The following is a 21,479-nucleotide window of genomic DNA, read 5'->3' on the forward strand; positions in this document are numbered from 1 at the left end:
TCCGAGACAGGTTAGGTAACTTGTCCGAGGTCACAAATAGGAAGTGGCAGAGACAGTATTTGAACCCAAGTCCTCTGACTGCAAACCCAGCCCTTTCTCCAGCGCACATAGCTACTCCTTTGTTACCAGAAGTGGTTCTTGGCTCTGGGAGGAAGAAAGACTATACACAAACACACATATATACACAAAGACAAATACATACAAACACACATACTCATATACACCAACATACACAAAACACACGCATACACACCTAATAAAAACATACATATTTATACAATACACACACACACACACACACACACACACACACACACACACACTGTGCTGGGAAGGGCCCATTTCTTCCTAGCCTTTCTTGAAAGGCCTTAAAGTCGTTGGTGATTAAGCAATGAATCAGGAAAATTCCCTTAACCTCACCCCCCCAAAACCAGCTGCTTTAGGGGAGCTCTCGCTACCAAGAAGGAAAGGAGAGAAGCTGGGGTGCGGACAAGCTCTGGCTTCCAAAGTAGCTTTTGTTCTCTAGGCCCTGGAATTTTTACCAAGGCGATTTATTTATGAAGGCTGGTGAGAGCTGGGCAAAAGCTGGACGGGAGGGGGACCGGTGATCTGGGCTCTGCTGCTCCTGAGGACTGTACTCAGAACTCAGAATCACCCTCCCCCACCCACCCAAGCTCTGGTCACTGGATGAAGCCCAGACTGACCCATAAAATAAGGTACCAGAAAGAAAAAATGTGGGACAGGGACACCTCTGATGTTTAAAACCTGCCTCCAAAGTCTATTACAACTTTAAATCTCAGGTACTGTGGGTTCATATTTTCTCTCTCCCTCTCCACCATGAAAGGAAGCTCCTATAATATAATAGATCAGGGACTATTTCATTCTGGATATGCTGCCCTGGAGGAATGGAGCCTCTCTAAAAAGGAAGGAGTTGATGGACTCTGAGGTCTCTCCCATCTCCAAACTCTCAGACCCTTTGTGTTCAGGACCCATCATGGCACCGGACTTAAGGGTAGGAAGTCCAGCATTGGCCCTGGCTTTCTTGAGATTAGAACTGGTCTGGAAAATATGGGCTATCCCCTGGTCTCCAGATGTTTAGTAACGTGATCTTAGGAGGGATGCCTGTACTTCCTGAGTCCCTTCTGGGTGCAGAGAAGGTCATAAAAGTAGGAAGCAGAAGAGCAGGTTTGAACAATCAAGCCATGTTATCTTCATCCCACATCAGCTCCATTCCCTCCCAAAGGAAAACTGACCTCCAACCCTGGATTGTCCCTGGTCTCTGATAGGTCAGCATTGGTCTCATCTGCCTCAGTTCCAGCTCTTGTTCTCACTCCAGTTCTTCGACAATCCTCAGCCATCTCAAACCCTACTGCAGTCTGTGTGCAGGTAAGCCCCTCCTTCCTTTGCCATCCTTCCCCCTTCAGCTTCTCTTTGGGTCTTCTTCCATTAGAATATGAGCTCTTTAAGAACAAGGACTGTCCGGTATGCTTTTATTTGTGACTCCACACTTTACCATGGTGCCTGGCATAGGATAAGTGCTTAATAAATTCTTTCTCACTATTCCAATCTATCCATCTATTGATCCATCCATCTATCCATCTACCAATCGTCTATCTAGCCATTTACTTACCTATCTAGTTATTTATCTATAAAGCTGTCTATCTATCCATGTATCCACCCATTTACCTATCTATCTATCCATCCATCTATCTATGTAGCCACTTATTTATTTATTTATTTATTTATTTATTTATTTATTTATTTATTTATTTATTTATTTTTTTTTTTTTACCGAGATGCAGTTTGGGCTTTATTTATAAAGGATACAGTCTCTAACCTAATGTTCATTAGCTTTGTCCTGGTTGCTAAGTTACAGATATATAACTTTCATCTGCCTCATTATTTTTTTTTTAAATTATATATATATATATTTTTTTTTATAATATTATCCCTTGTATTCATTTTTCCAAATTACCCCCCCTCCCTCTATTCCCTCCCCCCGACGACAGGCAATACCATACATTTTACATGTGTTACAATATAGTCTAGGTACAATACATGTGTGTGAATATCATTTTCTTGTTGCACAATAAACATTAGAATCCGAAGGTACATGCAACCTGGGCAGACAGATATTAGTGCTAACAATTTACATTCCCCTCCCAGTGTTTCTTCTCTGGGTGTATCTACCTCTGTCCATCATTGATCAACTGGAAGTGAGTTGGATCTTCTTTATGTTGAAGATTTCCACCTCCATCAGAATACATCCCCATACAGTATTGTTGTTGAAGTGTACAGTGATCTTCTGGTTCTGCTCGTTTCACTCAGCATCAGTTGATTTAAGTCTCTCCAGGCCTCTCTATATTCCTCCTGCTGGTCATTTCTTACCGAGCAATAATATTCCATAACTTTCATATACCACAATTTACCCAACCATTCTCCAACTGATGGACATCCATTCATCTTCCAGTTTCTAGCTACAACAAAAAGAGCTGCCACAAACATTTTGGCACATATATGTCTCTTTCCGCTCTTTAGTATTTCTTTGGGATATAATCCCAGTAGTAGCGCTGCTGGGTCAAAGGGTATGTAGCCACTTATTTATAAACCTATCTCTCTATTCATCCATCTACTTACCCACTTATCCATCTCTCTACTTACCTATCATAGCTCTATCTATCTATCCATCTCCTTATTGATAAACCTATCTACCCATTGGTCTATATACTTATCTATCTTTCTACCCATCCATTTACCTATCTATTAAAGCTAAAGTTGGTCATTTTTTGGGTCCTGATTCACTCAGAGTGAATATAAATATCAATCGTTTCTGGTTTTGACATAGAAATCTGAGTGTCTTCCCCTCCCAGATTTATTTATTTATTTAAATTTTGGGGAGGTTTTTTTGACTAGACAAAAGAGACCATTCTCTGCCTCATTTCTTACCTAGCCTCAGTCACTTATTGGGAGTTATTTCAGTTAGGCTGAAATCTATTAAAGACCTAAGCTTAAAGGTCAAGGTCTCCCATTGTATCCAGGGCCATCTCTAGCTGTGCTGATTGATATTTGGTCATGGGACCCAGATGGCTCTGGAGAGGAAAGTGAGGCAGGCCTCACTGCCCTGCACAGCCCTTCTTCACTTAAATCCAAGTCACTCACATATCATGGCATCACATTCCTGATGTTGAGAACAAACAACTACTCTCTCTCTCTGTCTCTCTCTCTCTCTCTCTCTCTCTCTCTCTCTCTCTCTCTCTCTCTCTCTCTCTCTCTCTCTTTCTCTCTCTCTCTCTCTCTCTCTTCCTTTCCTCTCCTCTCCTCTCCTCTCTTTTCTCTCTCTGTCTCTCTGTCTCTCTCTCTCTCTCTCTCTCTCTCTCTCTCTCTCTCTCTCTCTCTCTCTCTCTCTCTCTCTCTCTTCATCTACCTGTCTACCTATTTATCCATCTCTGCTGTGTGACACTGAGTAAGTTGCTTGATTTCTCACTTGGCTTTGTCTTTTAGCCCAGTGCCTGGCACATAGTAGGGGCTTTGTAAATGCTTGTTGACTTGCTGGCTTTATTATATATCAACCCCTATACTAGGTGCTATATTCAAAGAAAAAATAATAGTACCCTAGTCCGGGCCTTCCAGTTTCTTACCTTCATCCAGGATGCCAGAACAGCTATATCAGACTGAAGTGAGCTTGAGAGCAGACTCCATCCTGTAAAAACCAACCCAAAGAATGTAAGCAGTTGGATCATTGGATTGGGGCACGTTTGCCTTTGCTTAGCAAATCCCTCCTTCCTTGAGCAAATTAACATTAAGATTGTGAGAAAGATTGAAAGGAGAATATTGCAGCCACTCCAGAATATACTTTTCCTAGAGCTCTTCTGAAGCATCATTTGCATCCAAGCAATTGAGATTCGGGTCACAAGGCCCTCTTATCTATTCATTAGAGTAGGTCCCCTAAGGAGTTCCCCAAGCCCCAGCTTGAAGGAATGAACTTTGCTAACCCAGTTTGAGTTAGTGTACTTTCAAAACCAACAGGCTCATTTCTTTTAAAGGAGAGTGCCTCCTCCCTAAGAGAGGGCCAAAGGGCTTGCTCTCATTTTTTCTGTCTTCCCAGTGCCTAGCACAGTGCTTTAGTCATAGTAGGCGCTTCATAAATGCTTATTGGAATAGAAATGGAAAAAAATGACAATAAAAGAGAATGGAACAGAATATTCTGCAATTAGAATAATCAAGCTTAGACCCAGAGAAGAGATTTGAGTGGGAGGTGGGAGGTGGGAGGTATATGTGGGGAGGGGGTGTTGTAAAGTATCTCCTTCCCTCCTTTGCAGAGATGGAAGCCTTACAAGCATGGATCAGTATTTACCCTGGCAGGCTCAGTTGGTGTACTGGAAGATTTTGATGAACTACCTTTTTTCATTTTATTTATTTATTTGTTTGTTTGTTTATTAATTACAAAGGATTGGGGGAGGGGTGACTGTTATCTTGGGAAATAAAGGTAGTCTGAAGACAAAAGATATCAATAAAAATTTAAATTTTAAAAACACTTGTTGGAATGGATGCAGTTGGCTCAGAGACAGCAGGTCAGAGGCCCAGGAAATCCTCAGAGATTTTCACTTGGCAGAGATGGAACTGAAAGGATTTGGGGAGAAACAATCTGCATATTCAGAAGCCTGTCAGAGAGAGAAACAGAGGGGTTTGTTTGTACACGGTTCTCTCTCTAGATGGCTACTTGCAACAGACTGGGGGAAGGGAAAAGAAACAAGTATTAATTAGGTGCCTACTGTGTGCCAGGCACATAATTAATTTAATTTTATTAAGTACTTTACAGATATCATCTCATGTTGAGAAGGGAGCCCCAAAATTCTCTAAAGCTCCTTGAAGGAGAAAGTCTCCTTGAATTCTGGCCTCTGGCCTCAGGACAAACACCTTCATTCTATTATCTAGGTGGAGCTGGTTGAGTTTGGAGCTGGAGATTCCAACCCTATTGAATTGAAGAGACACCCATTCAATTCTAAGATTTTCTATTCAATTCAGCTCAAGCTGTACCCAACCCCATCAAGAACTGCCCCAGCCTGTAGACAAAAAAGCCAACTTGGGACTCAGTCCTTGCAGAGGACCTAACATACCATCTCTGGCATAGCAGCAATCTCTGCCCGCTGGAATGATATTCTCTTTCAGCGTTACCCTCGCTTAACTCTCTCATCTAAGACTTTATACCTCTCTGTTGGGATTTCTCTACTAGAAACTTTACTTCTCTGCCAGGCCCTTGCCACTAAGGAATTCAGCCTTTCTATTCATGCATAGCAAAGGCTGACTTCCCAATGCCAATAATAAACTTCTTTTTATCAGTCCAGCTTTTTGGGTTCATAAATTCCTTTATAAAGGACCTCTGAACCACCAAAAGAGGATTCCAACAACTCTCTATCCTATGTTGAATCCTAAGGGGATTTAGGGGAGCCAAACATCTTCATTTGGTTCCTGAACCCCAAACCTGCCACTAACCTCATCATTTAACTCCCTGACCACCAGGAACCCTAATCTCATCATTTGGTTCCCTGAATTTAATCTCATCATTTGGTTCCCTGAATCAAAGCTCATCAATATGATTCTCAATACAACCCTGGAAGCAGCTGCTATTTTATAATTGAGGAAACTGAGGGAAAAAGAAGCTAAATCACTTGCCCAGGATCACACTGTAAGGGTCAGAGGCTGGACTTGAACTTGCATCTTCCTGACCTCAGATCCAGCTCTTTATCCCCTCTATACATAACTTCCCTGGACTGGAGTAGACTGGCTTTGGGAAGTTTCTATAGACAGAAACAGAGCACAGGAAATGTCAGAGTGGTCTGGATAGGAAAGTGGTAGAGCCAGGGTGACATCTGGAGTTGGGTAGTACTTCATGGACTGAAGATGACTGGAGCCCAAGAAAGCTCAAAGATGATCTAATCTAATCCCCTCCCCCATTTTATAAAGGAAGAAAGGGAAAGCCAAATCATACAGATACTAAATAACAGAACTGAGATTTGAATCCAGGCCAAACTACTGCAAATCTAGCACTTTTCCACTGAATCATAGCAAGGAAGGAAGGAAGGAAGGAAGGAAGGAAGGAAGGAAGGAAGGAAGGAAGGAAGGAAGGAAGGAAGGAAGGAAGGAAGGAAGGAAGGAAGGAAGGAAGGAAGGAAGGAAGGAAGGAAGGAAGGAAGGAAGGAAGGAAGGAAGGAAGAAGAAAGACGAAAGAAGGAAGGAGAAAGAGGAAAGAAGGAAGGAGAAAAAGGGAGGGGAAGGAAAGAAGGAGGAGGAGGAAAAAAGAAAAGAAAAAAACAGAAAAATGGAAAGGAAATAAAGAAGGAATGAAGGAACAAAGGAAGGAAGGAAAGAAGGAAAGAAAGGAGGAAGGTAGAGAAGGAGAATTTATTAAGCACCTACTATATGTCAGGCACTACACTACACATTTTATTCACAAATATCTTTATAATTATTGCATTTTGTCCTTAAAACAAACCTGGGATAGAAGTGTTGTTATTATCCCTAATTTTTTTCATATACAAAAAAGGAAACTGAGAATGAGAGAAGTTGAATGATTTGCCCAGCAGCGCTCAGCTAGCCAGTGTCCAAGATAGTTCCTGACTCGGGCCTAGTCCTCTATGAGCTGAGTCTCCTAACTGCCTCCTGTGGCACACAGAGGTTTGTATGAGCTGGTTATGACCTGGTACTGCCAGGACATGGTACAATCTAAGGCCCTGAGAATAAGTTGGAGTCAGGGGAGAAGTCACGTGGCAGGGCCTCTGGGAAGCCCAGCTGCCTCTGAGACAGCTTGCTAAAAACTAACATGCTGTGCCATATAGATACCGGTCATGGACGGGGTTATCAGATGTCCACACAGTTCCTTGGGCACTTGTCCAACCCTGCCGCCCTGCAGGGCCACCTTCATTCTTCCCAGCCCTCTCCCTTCTGAGTTCTGGCACCCGGGAGGCAGGAGTCACAGATTAGGCTGTTGACTCCCTCAATGTCCTTAGCCTTGGGTTTTTTTCCCCTGAGATTCTCCTTAGAAGAGCACTGACAACAGTATGGGGGGATGGGGATGGAGCCAAGATTGCCTCCCCAACATTCCCAAACCAAGAACGAGGCCCCAGGCTAACCTCCTCCTTCCCATTCCTCTCCCACTTCCAAGAGGAAATGTAGAATTCCTATGAGACAAGACCGGGTGGGAGGGGGGCAGGGAGGAAGAGGAAAGCACTCCCCTCCACCCCCTCCTTCTCAACCCTCCTTCCCCCACCCCTATCTCCAGAAGCCCAGCTGGACGCGGCTTCCCTCCCTTAGAACCTCGAGAGTCTATTTCTTCCCTCCCCACTCCAAGCTGCCCTTCTGATTACAAATTGGAAGTTTATATTTAAGATCCTCTGACCCGGAGCCCCCGAGATTGAAGGCTGTATATCCAAAGCATAAACCCGTCAGTCTCATATCATAAATTTGAACCAGGGCCAATTTTGCAAATGTCACATATTTTACAAATACGCTCGATACAGTTTATCAAGATATATGACAGTTTTATGGAAAATAACTGTGTCTTCAGCTTGGCAGGTGCAAGGCAGAGCAAGGACATTTTAACTGACAATGCAGCTGTCTGGCTACTTGGGAAGGAGGGGGCGGGAGGGAGAGGGCTCCAGGAGGGAAGCATCCTCCCTCTATCTGAAGCAGGGCCCTCTTGGAGGGGCACCTCCCTCCCTGGCAAGAGGAAAGTCCCTGGTGGCCACACCAAGCAAGCCAGGGGCTAGGCCGAGCCCACTCTGGGCCTGGCAGGATTACCATCTGAGCTCAGACACCAGCAGATGCATGCTCTCAATGAGTCTATTTTGCTGCTTTGGCAGCAGGTGATGGAAATTTGCTTCATGTCAGGAATTCAGATTCAATCACCTGGGAAGTTCACACTGGGCTTCCCCAGCCAAACCCCAATATGGACCTCCGTTGGCCCAGTATGGGACTTTTCCATCTTCCCCCTCCCACACCTTGGAAGACATGCCCTCAAAATCTATATCCATGATAATAATAATTAATACAGCTTAATCAAGAGTGCTAGATGTAGAATCAGAGGTTTTGTTGGTATTCTTCGCTTATTTTACTTGTATCTGTCTCTTTGTGACTGCATCTGGGGTTTTCTTGGCAAAGAAACTGGAATGGTTTGCCATTTCCTTCTCCAGATTATTTTACAGATGAAGAAACTAAGGCAGAGTTGTGACTTGTCTAGGGCCACGTGGCGAGTAAGTATCTGAGGGGGAAGGAAGGAAACAAGGAAGGAAAGAAGGAAGGAAGAAAGGAAGGGAAGGAGGGAAGAAAGGAGAAAAAGAGGAGGAGAGGAAGGATTTGTTCAATACCTATTTTGTTCCAACACTACAAATATCATCATATTCTGTCCTAATATTAGGTGCCATTATGCTCTCCATTTTAAGTTGAGAGAACCAAGGCAGAAAAAATGAAGTGACTTGTCCGGCATTACACATCTAGTGTCTGAGGCTGAATTTGAACTCAAGATTTTCTGGATCCTCAGCTTCCACACAGAATCCCACACATGACAGAGTGGGGCCTGGTAGATAGGAAAGACCAGTAACTAACTCTGGAATACGAAAACCTGGTTTCAAATCTCAGCCTTCTGCTACTTATTAATACTGACAACTAGTATCTATCTAGCACTTGATATAATGACATTTCCTGTGATCCTTCTACCGGCCCAGTAAGGCAGGTGCTGTTATTACCCCCTGTATGGAAGAGGAAACTGAAGCAGAGCCAGGCACAGCTAATAAGTACCTAAGGTAGAATTTGAACTCAGTTCTTGCTTGGGCTAACTCTAAATTCACTGTTTACTTACCACAGTGACTTCAGGAAAAATTCTTTAACTTCCCTGAGACTCATCATCCTTGTCTGGAGAATAGGGGAGCCACACTAGATGCCCTTTGAGGTCCCTCCCTGTCTTGATCCCATCATCCTATTACTCTATGACCTCTGAAGTCCCCTTAGTTCTGAATCTATGACCCTTTATAGTGTATGGGACTTGAGTAGCAAGGGAGGGAGGGGCGAGGGACCTCCTTGTGCTGACACCAATCAGGAGTTCAACATTGCTCCCGGGGATCTTCTGCAGCACATCTAATCAATCATATTAGTGGGAAGAGCCCCACATCCAAATGAACATTATCGATTAGATGTAAATAGAGCAAGGATTCATTGGGGGAGGGAGCTTGGAAATGGTTGAAAGAACTTAATGCAAATGAAAATACTCACCAGAGTTGGTCTGTTTCTACTTTTTTAGAGGAAGATCACGTGGGAATGGACTCAGGGACCTTGGACATGCTCCTCCGGTGTCCTTGCTCAAAGAGATAGGAAAGATGGAGAAGGGGCTGAAGGAGAAGCTGGCACTAAATAAACATTTAATGACAGACTGCCACACCCAATTATAGGACAATACACAGATTGGGGAGTTTGGCCTTAGTGCAGATCTGACCCAAAGGTAGTGTACAACCTGAACCTTGGGGTGAGAAGCCCGAGCTCAAATCTTCATTCTGACCCTTGCTACCTAAGTGATTTGGGGCAAATCACTGACTCTCTTCAGACACAGGAGTTTCTTTATATGTTTATATTTAAAAGGGTTGAATTAGTTGAGCTTTAACATCCTTTTCAGCTTTAAATATTTCATTCCTGATTGAGATCAGCTTGGCAAGACTTGACTCGGATCTTACTCTTGACCTCCAGCCCTACAGGTCATCACCCTATGTCTCCTGTGCTAGAAGCCCCACATTTGCTTCTAAAGAAGAAAGCCCAAAGTCTTGGTTAGAAGAGGGATGGAGCTTATTAAATTTCCTTTGTGCTTACTGTCAGCTTTCCTTGAAGTTTTTGGCACAGGTCCATCTGACATGTGATCTGCATGCTTATGCCTGTGTGTGTGTCTATACATACACCACGGTCTAGACTTGTCATATAATCTGTGTAACAAACTCCCAGCGTGGAAAATTCTTCCACTGCTATAGATTGGCACCTGCTGGGTAATTTTTCATCCTAGAGACTTTCTGGGAGCACTAAAAGTTTAAATGACTCACCTGGGGAAGAGTCAGAAACAAGACTATTTGTGTGTGTCCATATGTGTGTGCATTCTATGTGTATATATACGTTGTCGATGCAGCTGCGTGTGTGTATGTGTGTTGCATTGTGTGTTAGTTTGCTTACAGTGCATGAACATATGTGTGTATGGATGTTTTGTACATGTATGCAGTGTGTCCGGGTGTGGTGGATGGCTGTATATTCTAACTGACATGTGAGCGCTCCATGAGAAGAAATTCACTGAGATTTTATGCATCTGTGGGAGCATATTTGCAGATCCTTGGTGGGAACCTGGTGATTTGGGGCTTTAGGAATGAAAAAGGAGGTAGGATTCGTTTCTGCACACATATATTGTATCTAGGATATATTATAACAGATTTAACAGGTATGGGACTCCCTGCCATCTAGGGGAGGGGGTGGAGGGAAGGAGGGAAAATTCGGAATAGAAGGGAGTGCAAGGGATAATGTTGTAAAAAAAATTACCCATGCATATGTACTGTCAAAAAATGTTATAATTATAAAAATTAATTTAAAAAATAAAGTAAAAGAAAAAAGAAAAGAAAAGAAAAAGGAGCTAGGGATGCACATGAATTAAAGAAGGGAACTGAGAGCTCTCTGTAAGCAGTCCCTAAAAGTCCCAGAGCCTCCAAGCTTAGAGATATAGAAGCCAATCATTTATCTAACAAGCGTGTATTAAGGGTCCTAATCCATGGGGATACAAAGTAAAGTAACACTTCCTGACCTACCCATCAGGAACTTACATTCTGTGGAGGGAAAATCATAGCATGCACTGACTCCAAATATATACAAAGTAATCTGTTGGGGAGGGATAAGGCAACCCAGCAAGGGAGTAATCAAGGGCACTTTCTGCAGAGGCTGTCTGTCATCCGATCTGTGGCTAAGCCTTGAAGGAAGCAAAGGATTTTAAGAGAAGGAAAGGAAGAGAGGATGCTTTCCAACCTGTTAAAAAGCAAGGAGACGGAAGGTGGAAAGTTACACATGGGAAGCCACAAGCAGATCAGTTTCACTGGCGTTTTGAGCTTGTGATATTGACTAATGAGAAATAAACTAGGAAAGGCTCTAACTGCCCAGCAGAGATGCTTGCATTTGGTCCTAGGAGGAATAGGGAGCTATTGGAGCTTCTTGAGCAAGGGAATATCATCCTCAGGCTTGTGCTATAGAAATATAAATTCTGAAGCTATTGGGGGAGGGATTTGAGTCAAGGAAGCCAATTAGGAAGTCATCCATCAAGAAAGTTGCCTATGAACTGTATGGACATGTGTACATATATTGTATTTAATTTATACTTTAACATATGTAACATGTATTTGGTCAACCTACCATGGGGGGGGGGGGAGAAGAAGAAAATTAGAACAAAAGGTTTGGTAATTGTCAATGTTGTAAAATTACCTATGCATAAATTTTTTGAGAAAAGAAAAGAAAAGAAAGTTGCCTATGTATGGGACTACCTGCCAAAAGTTGGAACAGAAGGTTTTGCAAGAGTCAATGTTGAAAAATTACCCATGCATATGTTTTTTCAATAAAAAGCTATAATAATAAGAAGAAGAAGAAGGAAAGAAGGAAGGAAAGAAGGAAGGAAAGGAAGGAAGGAAGGAAGGAAGGAAGGAAGGAAGGAAGGAAGGAAGGAAGGAAGGAAGGAAGGAAGGAAGGAAGGAAGGAAGGAAGGAAGGAAGGAAGGAAGGAAGGAAGGAAGGAAGGAAGGAAGGAAGGAAGGAAGGAAGGAAGGGAGGAAGAGAGGAAGAGAGGAAGAGAGGAAGAGAGGAAGAGAGGAAGAGAGGAAGAGAGAGAGAGAGAGAAAGAGAGAGAGAGAAAGAGAGAGAGAGAGAAAGAGAGAGAGAGATAAAGAGAGAGAGAGAGAGAAAGAAAGAAAAAGCAAGAAAAAGCAAGAAAGAAAGAAAGCAAGAAAGAAAGCAAGAAAGAAAGAAAGAAAGATTACCTAGAGGATTTGTGCTCAGAGAGATGCAGCAGGATTCCATGGCCCCTGAAGTGCATTTAGATTCCATAAGATCAGAGAGTCCATATGGACCAGAGCATCCAACCTCGACGCTGTCTCCAGGCAGTCCCCCAGAACCACTCCTTGGGCTGATTTAAACAGTGGCTTCATTGGGATCATGAATATGTCCCAAGAGACGGTGTCTGAAGCCTGCGTGTTGTTACCCGCTGTTGGAACCAGCGGCGCTGCCAATTCAATTAAACACTCTGTGTTTGCTGGGCGGCTGATGGTGGAATCAATGGAGGATATGGGCTGCCTTGAAATTTACCCAGCTGGAAAGAGTTTTAGTCCAGGTCTGTGCCGAAGGAAAATCCATTTACCTCGATTTCCTGCTTGGAATGGAGAGGGTGAGATAGCCATGATACTGTGGAATCAGGATTCTAAGCCTATCTTAGTTTGTGGTGCTTCAAGAGACCTTGAAATTACTGCAGAGGGCTATGGGTAGATCAGAAAATGCCTCCGTGAAGGATTACAAGGAAAGTGCTCTCCTATGGGCAACCTTGTCATCCTGAGGCAGAACAATAGAAAGCACCTGCTTGACTTGCTGGAATCAATTATCCATTAATTCAGAACCTTTTTCTCAGAATATTACAAAAAGTAAATAAACTATCCCACTGCGGCTGACTCTGTTTTGTAGTTCTCCATTCATCTCCAAGCTTTGTAACACCCTCACGTGACTTAGATTATCTGAAAAAATTAGTACATGTTCAGCCCTTCTCAGCCGGGCTGTAGCACCTGTGAAGCTACCTGTAGTCTGGCTCTTTCTGTGTAGCCACAAGAAATAAGGGAAATGGAGGGTATTAAATCAGTGATGTTTTTCTCATCAATTTTTTTTGAAAGGCAATCAAGATTAAGTGGTTTATCCAGGGTCACGAAGCCTATAAGTGTCCCAGGTCACATTTGAACTCAGATCCTACTCGCTCCTGGCAGGTCCTCAATCCATTGTACCACCTGGCCTCCTCCCCCTCTCAGGAATCTGAGGTTCAGTTTAGTAAGCAGAGTAGCAGAAAAGAAACTCAAAGATTTAATGATTAGGAAACTGGGTCCCAACAGCTTTGAGTGGCTTGCCCATGGATACACAACTAGTCAGTATCAGAGATAGAACAAGAGTTCTGGTGCTCTCTGATTGGGAAACAGGCTAAAATAGGATAAATGGCTCGTTACTGTTTGTCCTTTTTTTCTGGAAAAAGACCATGACATCAGGGAGGGGGCCATGTCCTGTAAGTGAATTGGATTTAAGTGAGGGAGGGCTGGGCAAGGTCCCCTGCCTCACTTTCCCCTCCAGAGCCATCTGGGTCTGGTGGTGAGATAGAAATCTGGACGATTAGAGATGGCCCCGAGTTATAGGCTTAGCCAAAAATCAAGGATGTGAATTCAGGGCTTCTGACTCAAAATCCAGCTTATATATATTTTACTGTACTGCCTCAACCTCCCCCTGTTCTTGACTCTAACATAATCCCCTCAAATCCCCTAAACAGGCTAATAAGGCCCTTAGCTGACACAGCTTCTGTATCCCAGACCTCATTTGTCCCTGAGTCCCTGGGGAAGGAAGGAATCCATGGCTGCCCCCACCCTGGCTCAGAGCGAGCTGTTCTGTCACCAGCCTCTGAAGGCTCAGGCCCAGGCCTCCCTGCACACCCCTGCTCTCCACTCGGAGCTGTCAGATTGCCTGATGGGGAAATTGATATTGCCAGGGGAGAAAATAACAGACATGGAGGGGGAGGGAGGACAAGCCTTTTTCTCCTTGGCCCCAGGTGAGGGCTACAAATTGTCAACAATGCACAGGCAGGTGGCAGGCAGAGCCTGGCTGCTCTGCAGCTCATAGAGAAAGCCCTATGATTATTAACAAGAGTCCTGGAACACTTCTCTCCAGACTGTATCATTAACCTCTGGGAGCAGGGCACTCTCACCTTGCAGCTATTAAACTGATGCAAAAGCTCCTGGTAGGGCTGCATTAGAGAGAGCTCCCTTCTGCCAAAGGTTTAATCTCCCACAATTGATGTCTCTGGGGTTTATTATACACTGCTCCTAGTTGGAGACCGGTTCCCGTTGCCATGCCGTACCATGTACAAATCAGTCTTCTCCATCACTCTGAAACAGCCATTGTGGAAGCGGTACATAGCTGCCTGCCTCCTCCCATCTCCTGTACCCCAGCAACAAACCCGGGCTGGATGCTGAGGGAGCACTCTCTGGGAATTATGGGGGCCGGGGCAAACTGTGCTGCTCCTGGCTGGGGGGTGAGGAAGACAATGTAATCCTGTCAGAGAGGGGCTCAATGGCCTCTGGGAAAAGGTGGAAGAGGAAGGGACAAAGGCCAGCTATGCTCATCTAAACTTTGGCACACAGGGGCCAAAGCGGGTGGGCTGGGGGAGGGAAAAAGCAAGGAGTCTGCCATTGTTATTGTTCAGTCGTTTTCTTAGTCCTCTTCGACTCCTCCTTACCCTATCTGGAGCCTTCTTGGCAAAGATACCGAAGTGGGTTGCCATTTCCTTCTCCAACTCATTTTTTTTAGATGAGGAAACGGAGTCAGAGTTTAGTGGCTTGCAGGGGTGAGTAAGTATCTGAGGCCAGATTTGATGTTTTCTTGGCAAAGATGTTAGAGTGGTTTGTTATTACCTTTTCCAGCTTATTTTACAGATGAAACTGAGTTAGAGTTGTGATTTGCCCAGGGCCATACACCTGAGACTGGATTTGAACTCACTGACTCTAGAGCATCTAGCTGCATTTATTAAGCACCTCCTCTGTCTCAGGCACTGTGAGAAATACTGGGGATACAAAGAAAGGCAAAAACAAAGTTTTTATCCTTTAAAAACTCACAGATTAGAGTGGCTAATGAGGGAGACCACATGTAAATAACTTGGAATATGCAAAGTAGATGGGAAGTAATATGAAAAGGGATGGCATTAGCAGGTGGGATAGGGGGCAGGAAATGCCTCCCAAAGAAGATGGATTTTGAGCTGAATCTTGAAGGGATCTAGGGAAATGAGGATGAAGCAAGGAGGAAGAGTTCTAGGAATAGAGGGACAATCAGTGAAAAAACACACAGGGACAAAAGATAGGGGTGTGGGCAGGAGCCATGACAAGATTTTGCTTGGAGGCCAATGGAGCAGAATTCGGGGGAGGGTTGGGGTCAGTAAAAAAGTCAGAAGCAGCCAGGTTATGCAGAGCTTTAAATGCCAAATTAGTGTTGTTGTAGTTGTCGATCCTTTTTCAGCCATGTCTGACTCTCCTATTTTAGGTTTTCTTGGCAAAGATACTGCAATGGTTTGCGATTTCTATCTTCAGTTCATTTTACAGATGAGAAAACTGAGGCACACAAGGTTAAATGACTTGGCCAGGATCACATTGCTAATAAGCGTCTGGGGCCAGATTTGAACTCTACTCAGCTCCTTTTACAAAAATGAAAAAAAATCTTTCACAGAGCTTCCCATTCTCTCATAAAAGTATATAAAAACTTCTAGACTTAAAGCCTCTGCTGTTGTTTCATCCTGAAACTTCCCTTAGCATCTGGGGCCTCTTCTAGCTGAAACATCCATCCATCCCCTGGGCTTTCTCAACCTGGATTGTCCCCTGGTAAATCCTTCCCCCATTGGTGAGTTCCTGGTGCCATTTTGTGGAGGGATCCAGCCTGTCCTTGCTCATTTCTGGTCTCTGGAATATGTTCAAAAACATACTCCCTCCAAGCATCCTTTCATTGTCCTTTAGTTTTCAGTTAATTTTGCATATTGTTTTCTCTGGTTAGAATGAATGCTCTTTGAAGACAGGGACTGTCTTTCTACTGCTTGTATTTGTATGTCCGGTACATGGTTTGGTTTTGTCATTGTTGTGGCTCAGTTGTATTTCAGTCATGTCTAACTTTTTGTGATGTCCTTTGGAGTATTCTTGGCAAAGACGTGATAAATAATGCTTCTTATTATATTATAAATGTACAAAATAAAATATGTGACAAAAATGATATATTTCTTATATAATAGAAATATAATAAATGATATAATGTTATAAATAATGCTTATTATATTATAAAATCTATAACAAATATATATGATATAAATAATGCTTCTTATATAATAGTATAAAAATAATAAATAAGGGATATAATAAATTAAGATAATATATTATAAATAATCCTTCTTATTATATTATAATATGTAATATAAAATCTATTTTATAAATATAATATGAATAATTTTTTTCCCTGAAATGTACCCCAAAGGCCAGCTGACCCAACCCTCTCATTTTAAAGATGAAGAAACTGGGACCCAGAGACTAAGCTTGTATAGGTAAGTAAGTGTCCTTCCTCTACATCCTCCCACTCCCCAGCCAGGGTGCCTTCCTGAGTGGCACATGGTGTTAAATTGACTTGAGATGAAGAATCCAAAGCTATAAAAGCAACAAACATGGCCCGGGAGATGAGGAGGTCCCTGATGGGCCACATCATGGCTTCGCTCTGTGGGAAATGATCCTCCCAGAAAACCCCCTCCTGGACCCCAGTTCCCCCTCTCTAACTCTTCTACAACGGCCTCCTTGTTTTTCTGGTCTTGCTATGATATTGTTGTCATAGATCTCCTCTGTCCCGGCCCTCCCCTGGGCTGGAAATGAATAATACATTCATTACCAGACATGGAGTACTCCCCTCAGAGAAGCGTGCTCTGAGCCCAGGCCCAAGCTGCCAGAAGCCATGGAGGATTCACTGACTGCCCTGCCTGCTCACCCCAGAGATTTATTACTTTTGGAGGGGCATCTTTTTTAGACAGGGCCACAAGCCAGCTCTTGGGGTCCTTTAAGGGCTCTGGCTGGGCTTCAGGAGGCCTGGAGTAGGGGAGGCAGAGAGGGAGGCCCTGCTAGCTACTGGCTTTCATCATCAGGCTTCCTGAAAGGCCCTCGATTAGCCTGGGGTGCAACTCTCCTGGCCACAAAGGAAGGGCCAGGACCTCCTGGGGAGAAGAAGGGTCCTCAGAGTCTGGCCTAAACCAGGACAACCCCAAACTAGCTCTATCTGAGCCCAGTTAGGAGTTCCTCCTGCCTTCTCCAACTTTGCCCTGTTGTTAGTCCATTCCCACTTCCGTCATCCCCATTCTCCCCAGGACAAAAATCAGGATGGCCCCGGATGCAGTCGATGACCTTAGATCCTCAGTGACTCCTGAGCACCCACTTCTCCCATCTCCATGGCCATTGGAACAAATTGTTCTCCTCTACGCCTTCCATTGGGGAAATCTTCCTCAAGGCTTGGGGGGGGGGGAGGTCACTTCTCTAACTCACCTATGGGCTCGAGTCTCCTGAGACGGTTTTAGCGGGAGTGGCCATTGTGCAGGCTGCAGCTTTTTGGAACCACAGGGAAGAAAGATTTGGTTGAATCAGGTGGCCACCAATGGTGCAAGAGCAGTCCTGTAACTCTTCCTCCCTGAAGACCCCCCTGATCTCCATACCTAGTGAGCGAGTCTTCCTCCCCCCCCCCACTTGCTCTCATGAATCAGGATCTTAGCTATTTGCGTTGATTTGCTATTCTTTTCCTATCATAGAAGATATAGTTTATATAAAGACTGGTTTATATTTCCCCCACCCCAGGGCAGAGTTCTGCACTCAATTGCCACATAATAAAAATCTGTTGCTACTGAGATGATAGTTGTGACCAGAGGCCCCCAAGGAGGCCAGGTGGACACAGCAGGGATCTGCAGATCCTTGCAGGGCTGTGCTGCTGAATTTTTAACAATGAAACCAAAGGCGGGACACACTTTTCAGTTTAATATGCACTATTAACATTTTCTCCATCACTTTGTGGAGTCTAGACAATCAACAAAACTATAAATCAAGTTCTGATTTGCAGCGTTTGCTGATTTGCAAGGTAGAAATGCTCACACACTGAAAATATCACAATCTGCTCTCCAAGCCTAGGGGAGCTGGCTCCAGCAACCCCCGTCTGACCCATGACGGTCTCACCCAGCCCGGGCTTCACAGCCTGACCGCACTCTGAGCACCAGGGACATTAAAAGCTGTCTGACTCATGGTGTACGTGAGCGTCAGAACTCACAGACCAGAACTGTAAAAGCTAACTTAATCTCTGCAACTTTAGTCACTTAATCCTCAGTTTCCTCAACTGTAAAATGGGGATAATAGCCCTCACTTTGCAGGGCTGTTGTGAGGGTCAGATAATATTTGTACAAAGCCCTTAGAACAGTTCCTGGCACATAGTAGGTATTGTATTAATACTTCTTCTCTCCCTTCCCCTCAGAGACTGGGAACTAGGGAGTCTCAGCCTCTCATGCAGATATGAATGGACAAGTACACATGTAAAGAAGATCCAAGGTTCCAAGTAGACTTCCCACTCAACATTTGTCAATCCTGCAATGTTAACTAAAAACAAAACAAAACAAACAAAAAAAAAAAAAAACGCTAACCCAATCTTAGACTGCATTGAGAGAGACAATCATCCAAGGAGAAACCCATAACCATCCCACTGTCCTCTCTGAAACAGGCTGTTCGGTTCTGACCACCAAAGTTTAGAAGGACCCCGACAAGCTGGAGATTGGACAAGATCTGCTCCCTGAGGATAAGGTTGAAAGGACTGGTGATTTGGGGGAAAGACTCTGAAGGGAACTGAGGGTCTTCAAGTATTTGAAAATCTGTCCCATGAAAGCAGGATTGGCCAGGTTCAGTTTAGCCTCAGAGCTGGAATAATGGCTAAAGCTCTGAGCAGAGCTGAGAACATTTAGACTTGATACAAGAAAAATCATCCTGACATATAGACCCCTCCAAAATGGGGCAAAATGGGGCTGCCTTGGGAAATAACGGGATTCCCTCACACACATTGGAGATCTTCATGTGAAATGGGAATCACTCACACTCTGCAGGGGATTCCCACACAGAAATAGGGCCTTATAGGAAATAGCTAAACAAGTTAAGGTATATGAATGTAATGGGATAGTATTGTACCACAGAAGTGAGTAAGCCTGCACATTGCAACCACAAATTAACATTATTTGTGTTGTATTTTAATTTATTTGGCTAAACATCTCCCGATTCCATTTTAATTTGATTCTGGGTACACTGGGGAAGGGGAGAAGGGAAAACTAGGTGGCTCAAGGACTAAAGTGCTTGGTCTAGAATCAGGAAGGCTCATCTTCCTGAATTCAAATCCAGCCTAAGATACTTCCTAACTGTGTGGTCCTGGGCAAGTCACTTCACTCTGTTTGCCTCCGTTTTCTCATCTTTACAATGGCAAACCACTGAAGTATCTTTGCCAAAACATCAAATTAGGTCACAGAGAGACATGACTGAAACAATTGAACAAGAACAAACACTAGAAATTGTTCTGTGGATCGCTTGATGAATACTTCTAACAAAAAGGATAATTTCAGAAAAATAAAATAAAAACACAGAAATAAAAACACCAAATGCAGACTGAAGTGAGCAGAGCCCATAGAACCATTTTTACTATAACAATAACAAACAATTAAGGATGAACAATTCTGAAAGCTGTAAAAACTCTGGTCAGTTCAGCAGTCAGTCACGGCTCCTGGGGACCCCACGGAGCCATTCTCCTGCCAGAGAAGTGACAGACTCCGGGGCAAGGAATCATCAATTTTTGGACTTGACTGGCACAGGAATTTGCTTTAAGCATATTTCAGGAGGGGTTTTTTTTCTTTTTTTTTTGTTGTTATTGCTTAAGTGAGGGGTGGGAAAATAAATGCTTACTAATTGGGAAAAATAATACACACATACGTACATATATTTTTGTGTGTGTGTATTTTTTTTATCCTTTTAAAAAGCCCTTATCAAACTGTGCATACCCTTTGATCCAGTAGTGTCATAAAAAAAGTAAAAGGACCCACATGTTTGTCAGCCCCTTTTCTAGTGGCAAGGAATTGGAAACGGAGTGGATGTCCATCAATTGGAAAATGGCTGAATAAATTGTGGTATATGAATCTTATGGAATATTATTGTTCTGTAAGAAATGACCAGCAGAATGATTTCAGAGAGTCCTGGAGAGACTGACATGAACTGATGCTGAGTGAAATGAGCAGGACCAATAGAACATTGTACACAGCAACAAGATTATGTGATGATCAACTGTGAGGGACATGGCTCTTTCTAACAGCGAGGTGATGCAAGCCAGTTCCAATGATCTGGTGATGGAGAGAGCCGTGTGTACCCAGAGAGGATTGTGGGAACTAAGTGTGGACCACATACATGTACATAGTATTTTCACTCTTTTTGTTGTTTGCTTGCTTTTTGGGTTTTTTCTCATTTTTTTCTCTTTGATCTGATTTTTCTGGAGCAGCATGATAAATGTGGAAATATGTATAAAAGAACTGCACGTGTTTAATATATATGGGATTACTTGCCGTCCAAGGGAAGGGGGTGGGGGAAGGGAGAAAAACAATTTGGAACGCCAGGTTTTCCAAGGGTGAATGTGGAAAACTATCTATGCATATGTTTTGAAAATAAAAAGATTTATGAAAAGAATAAAAAGAAAAAGCACTGGATCCTAATCACCTGGATTCACTTCAGCTCTGCTGCTTTCTATGCTGTGACTTTGGACAAGGGCTCAGTTTCCTTCTCTGTAAGAGGGGTGAGATGAGGTTTATTCCTACTCCAGAAGTCTGTCTTCCTCTCCTAATCTAGTGCTTTCTTCTGAGTTTCTTGCTGCAGCCTGGTTCTTGGCAAAATGACTAGCCAGTGGTTTCTGTCACTGTTTGCTGACAAAGAGCGGATGACTCCAATCAGACCCCGGCTCCCTTCCCCGCTCCATTCTCCTCCCTCGCTTCCTCAATCTGAGGAGCCCCCAGTGAGAGATAGAGCGGAACTGGGCCAGATGTTCCATCCTCAGCGAAGCTCTTCTGCTGCCCTCTTCCCTGTTCCTGGTCTGGGCTCTCTGGGGGACCTTCAAGGTCACCTACATCAGGATCCAGCTTGGCCAAGGAGAAGGACCGGGAGAGCAGGTGAGGAAGCAGCTAGGAAGGTGAATAGAGGGGTAGGAAGTGGTATCATGACTAGAGATTCAGGGCTGCCAGGGGCTCACCCACCAGGGCCTCCAGTCCACACCCTCCTCTCCCAGGTTACAGGGCAGCATTGGAACTCATTTCCTCTGATCCAACTCCTCACTGTATCCATCAAGTGGTAAGAGAAAATAATCAGAATGGACAATGTCAGGAAGCTTCAGAGTCGGCAAAACATTTTAATTTCATCATTTCATTTGTGGATTTTTATATTTGTTTGGGGGATGGGACTATTTTATTATTGTTATGGTTATTATTTATTTCTAACTCATCCTAAGATTTTATCAGTGTAAGGAATCACTGGGAAAAGTTCTTCCGAAGCAGCTTGGTGACAGAAGCACCAGGCTTGACCTGAGTTCAAATGTCACCTCGGATCTGTGCTAGCTGGGTGA

The 21,479-nt window shown here is 43.7% G+C and overlaps 1 long non-coding RNA gene across 1 annotated transcript; it reads left to right on the plus strand.

Moving 5' to 3' along the window:
- The first annotated feature begins 1,247 nt into the window (after positions 1-1,247).
- On the plus strand, positions 1,248-19,048 carry LOC141551839 (uncharacterized). The gene is made up of 3 exons (XR_012484982.1): positions 1,248-1,386; positions 16,305-16,371; positions 18,321-19,048. It is a non-coding gene; the product is annotated as an uncharacterized LOC141551839 (long non-coding RNA).
- Positions 19,049-21,479: the final 2,431 nt, after the last annotated feature.

Source organism: Sminthopsis crassicaudata, chromosome 1 (assembly GCF_048593235.1).
Source record: "Sminthopsis crassicaudata isolate SCR6 chromosome 1, ASM4859323v1, whole genome shotgun sequence".
Taxonomy (NCBI): domain Eukaryota; kingdom Metazoa; phylum Chordata; class Mammalia; order Dasyuromorphia; family Dasyuridae; genus Sminthopsis; species Sminthopsis crassicaudata.